Source organism: Bombus vosnesenskii, unplaced genomic scaffold (assembly GCF_011952255.1).
Source record: "Bombus vosnesenskii isolate JDL3184/JDL3185 unplaced genomic scaffold, Bvos_JDL3184-5_v1.1 scf7180000015018, whole genome shotgun sequence".
Taxonomy (NCBI): domain Eukaryota; kingdom Metazoa; phylum Arthropoda; class Insecta; order Hymenoptera; family Apidae; genus Bombus; species Bombus vosnesenskii.
In genome coordinates, this window is record NW_022883778.1 from 3644 (window position 1) to 8469 (window position 4826).

The 4826-nt window shown below is 36.2% G+C and overlaps 1 pseudogene; it reads left to right on the forward strand.

The window, feature by feature from the left end:
- The first annotated feature begins 395 nt into the window (after positions 1-395).
- On the forward strand, positions 396-1859 carry LOC117240861 (annotated as a pseudogene).
- Positions 1860-4826: the final 2967 nt, after the last annotated feature.

Here is a 4826-nt window from a genome sequence, read left to right on the forward strand (position 1 = left end):
AATACTACTCCAAACTCTGTTGAGTCGCAGTAATAATAATAATCGGGTGTTGACTTCTGCTCGTTTTTACTTGAAGTTTGCTCGTTACCTCTTTGAAATTTGGTGGATCGTTTTCTGTCGAAACCCGTTCCATCTGACGTTAAAATCAATAAAAACAATATTACGATAAAGACTTTTATCTCCATTGTTGTCAACTTCCGTCAAGTCTTCGTTTTCTGCTCGCTGAATATAATACGGATTCCCAAAAACTTTCTTCGTATGAAATTTTACTAATGTACATTTATCAAACATTGCACATTTTAAAATAGGTTATCATTATAAGATTAAAAAAAAATAGCTAAAAATATCTTGAAACAAAAGAAACCAATTTTGAAGTTTGTTAGCCCGGAAATGTCATGGTAGGAAGGTATACTTCGATATTACTTTTACTATCGATAGGCGTCGCCGTCGTTGCTGTTATCATATACGAGACACAACAAATCACGAAATTGACAAATCACCGGTGATCTCCTCGAGTCGCAGTTCGAACGTTTCACAAATAAGTTAAAGAATTAAACTTTAGATATAGTGGTAAAATTTATTGTATGAATCCAACAGAGTGACGGTTCAGGGTGTTATAACAAAGAGGTATAGAACGCTGATTTGGGAGACTTCTTGTACTGAGGTTTTAGTCCCTCTGAAGCGGTTATCGTCGGGTGTATATCAGAGGCGCCTATCCGTTGCTATCTGGTTATTGTTTCGATAGCTGTGGCATGTAGGATGTTTTGTCTACTCTATTAGTGCTTCTAATGCACTAATTCGTGTGATACTGTCGACGATTCGCCTGTGCATGATTATACATTGAGTAAACGGATAGCCTGAGTTGGAGTTTTGATGATTAGGATAATCGAAATAATTCATAGCCATGGTAATATTTTAACTAATTTATTTTGTTGTCTTTTATAGGCCACTGCAATGAGAAAAGAATTCCTGAAGCCAAAGAAAATGATACACCCAAATAGCAGAAAGTCTATCGCTATTACGAAAAAAGCCAAAAAGTAAATACAATTACTATTAAATTATGTGATTTTGTTATGTACATTTCATTTATTTTATATGATTATATAATACTTTTGTGTAATAAAGAAGGAAATGGACAATGTGTTTTGTTTCAGAATATCAAATAGACAGAAGGCAGAAATGTCCTGCTTGATAAAACAGAATTCAATAGGAGAGAAAATATCGTGGATCAGAAACAATATGATTCCAGGCGTGTGACCCTATACTCCAGAGATAACTGCAAGTTTGTTAGAAACGGAGGTAAAACAAAAATGTATACACATGATGATACAGAGATTGTACATTAAAGATGTGATTAGTTATAGTTCTATATTTGATCCAAAGGTATGTAGCAAGAAATGATGAAGAAATGGAAGAAATTACTATTAAAAGGTCTATAGGTAGCAACAGGAGTAGACAGCATGCTAGGAGGGAACATATAATTAGAGTAGAAAGAACTAGGAGAATATCATACACGTGGAATAGGTAAAGAATTACAGCCAAATTTATTTTCAATATATCCTGATGTACAAACCCTCCTTTATTTTTCAGAAATTTCTGATATTTTAAATGCAACTCAGTGTGAAATGTTATTGAATTGGAATAATGAATTACAGTGTGCGAATAATTTTAAATTTATAAGGTTTGGCGAGAAAGATTTAAAGAAAGTATTAGAGCTAAGAAAAAGAATGAAAATAAGCCATATTAGACTATCCAAATCTCTATTAGCTATGCCTGTAAACAAGAAGAATTTATTCAGCAAGCCAATTGATTTAGATGAAAATAGTGTAATGGAAATAGAATAAATTCTGTAGATATGTCTTTTTATCTTTCATCTCTATTTAAAAACAAGAAAACAGAAGAAAAGCGAACAGTTTCGTCCTTTTTTGTTTGCGAAATGCTAGAAACCGCATTTCGTCTTGCTCTTATCTCCCACGAGAAACAGTCACGTCACAAGATACAAGAGTACGATAGAAGAGAAAAGAAAATGTTCGATTGTGAAATATACAACAAAACTGAAACATGCAGATGAATCACGTGCACGTTATGAATATTCTGCATCGTTTCTCCGCCTTTCCTTCATTTTTTTCGCTAGCTGCTCCATTATTTAAGAACGAAGATATAGTAATTACTCTCAAAGTTGTACATTTCGAAATGGTAGGAAAATCAATAGTACAATGATAAATATACGATTTTAAAAGCTTTTTAGATTTCTTACATACTTAGCATTAATCAAATAGCTTAGTATATAAAAGAGTTTACTTATGTCGCATGTTATAAATGCAGCTGCGTTCGTTACAACAATTCCAATTCCAAGGAATTTCTCTCGAAGATCGCAGTGAAGAATTTGCTTTGTTAAATTATTACTGGTATACTTCGTCAACTTGTGGTATATCGATACAATTTGTCAACCATCACTTTTAATAGCTTCTCGCTAATAAAAACATTTCGTACCTATTTAATAAGAAGCAGTATATTCTTAATTGTTTAGAAATTTACTTAATGATGTTTAAAAATACGAATATGTTTAAAAATTATAATGTAAATATATGTCGGATCATCACTGGAAATGGGGTTGTGGGCGTCAAATGAATCTTCTCGAGGATTAGCCATTGATACGGTACACACAGGCGTAGTTTATTACAATGATAGAATTATTACAGTCTTAACAAATGATCACGGCGGTTCGGCACTCGCGACACTAGTGACGATGCTCTCGGGCTCAATAACGAATCCGCGGTCAACGGGATGACAACAGAACGTACTCACAAAGTCTAAGTCTGAGAATAATCACTGATCGCGAAGGCGTTACTCTTGGATCGATGAGATCGCGAGCGAGAATGCCTTTCCCGTCCCGATGATGCCACACAGGAAAATTATAACGGGGTGTGTCTAAGGATACGAGATCATCGGATTCGTCGAGAAAAGCCTTCGTTCAGAAAGTGTTGCTGCTAATTGGTTAATCTTCATATCGGTGGTTAGAAAAGGATGCTAGCCGCCCTCGAGGGAAAGTTGCTAGTGGGAGACGCCGCTCGTTGAAAAATATGTCTCCCCTATCTTCCCGTAGTTGGGACAAAGACCGTTTGTCTGTTTGAAGGACTTTAGTTAACTAAACCTTAAGATTTATAACGGGCCCTCGGGCTAGCCGAACATGTACTGCGGAGACGCATCGACATCTGGCAATCATCTTACTCGAAGAATAGGGTCTGCACGTGGCGAGCCACGGGACAGAAACCGTTGGAATGTTTACTGTCGCGTGTCGCCACAAATATTTCTTTTAAGGAGAGCTATAGAATTACTTCATACCTTTGTTAGGCAAAGCGTTCATCCCGTGACCGCGGCTACGTTCGGCGACTGACTGTCGCCTCGAGCCCAAGCTCATTATCATAATTCTCGAATAATTACAATCGGGTTGAATAACTACAATTGTTCAATTACAGCTATAGTAGACTCTAGGTTACAATGTTGCGGGATTATCCAAAATTCCAAAGGCTCCGGTGTTCCTTCATCTCCGACATATATATATTTCATTTCATGTTTTACTAATATATCTCTAATTTAGATTAAATATCTGAAACTTGAAAGAAACTTTTAAAACTTTCAATACATCGCATACGTTTCAAATTTAGTGCATAGTTACATATATATATATACGATCGATCTTACTCGATCATCTTACTCGAAGAACAGGGTCTGCGTGTGGCGAGCTACGGGACAGGGACCGTTGGAATGTTTACTGTCGAGTGTTACAACTATTTCCTTCTTAAGGAGAGCTATAGAATTATTCCATGCCTTTGTTAGACAAAGCGTTCATCCTGTGACCGCGGCTACGTTCGGCGACTGACTGTCGCCTCGAGCCAAAGCTCATTATCACAACTCTCGAACAATTACAATCGGATTGAATAACTACAATTGTTCACTTACAGCTATAGTAGACTCTAGGTTACAATGTTGCGGGATTATCCAAAATTCCAAAGGCTCCGGTGTTCTTTCATCTCCGACAAATATATTATGGTATAGTTCCTATTTTCCGACCGCATGGAAGGCTAATAAAGATGGAAATATGGTCGAGAACTGGCGACCAATTACGATCGGCCCAATTCTAGGCCGCATTTTCTCATCAATCCTCGATGGGCGGCTAAGACGGGGTATAGATCAAAATATAAGGCTGTTGAGATATGTGTAATTTTCTGTGCTGAACTGAGTTAAGTAGTAGAAATACTTATATGTATATATCAGTGTGTGGAAGTATGTGTGTGTGCGCAGCGTCTCGAAACAAAGGAATGTAAACAGTCAGTCGGTTAATAGTCGTCGATGAAGAGTCGGGTGTAGAAGGTGCTGAGACGCGTGCAAGTGTATCGATAAATATATATAGAATCGTCCATGTAATAAATATATCATTATTTTAGTAATAACTGTCAATATAAATTTAATGTTCCTATAACATTATTTCGGCTTCAAAAGTCCACAATTCTCAACATGGTAGAAGATCGTGGTTGCCGAGATTTAAGGTTATGGAACCACGTGTAACCGGGAGTGAATGTATAAAAGTCGATTTATAAAAAGGAATAAAAAATTGGAAATAAGTTCTGAAGAGATAAAAAGGCTATTGGTAGAACAAATAAAAAGATTTTGGATAATAAAGAGAATTATTTTTTGAAAAAAAAAAAAGGTGTGAATATAGAAAACGAATCAAGATGCCAAGGGACGACGAAATTAAGGTTCAAATATTCGATGGACGCGATTACAGAATGTGGAAGAAAAGAATATTAATGTATCTAAAGTGT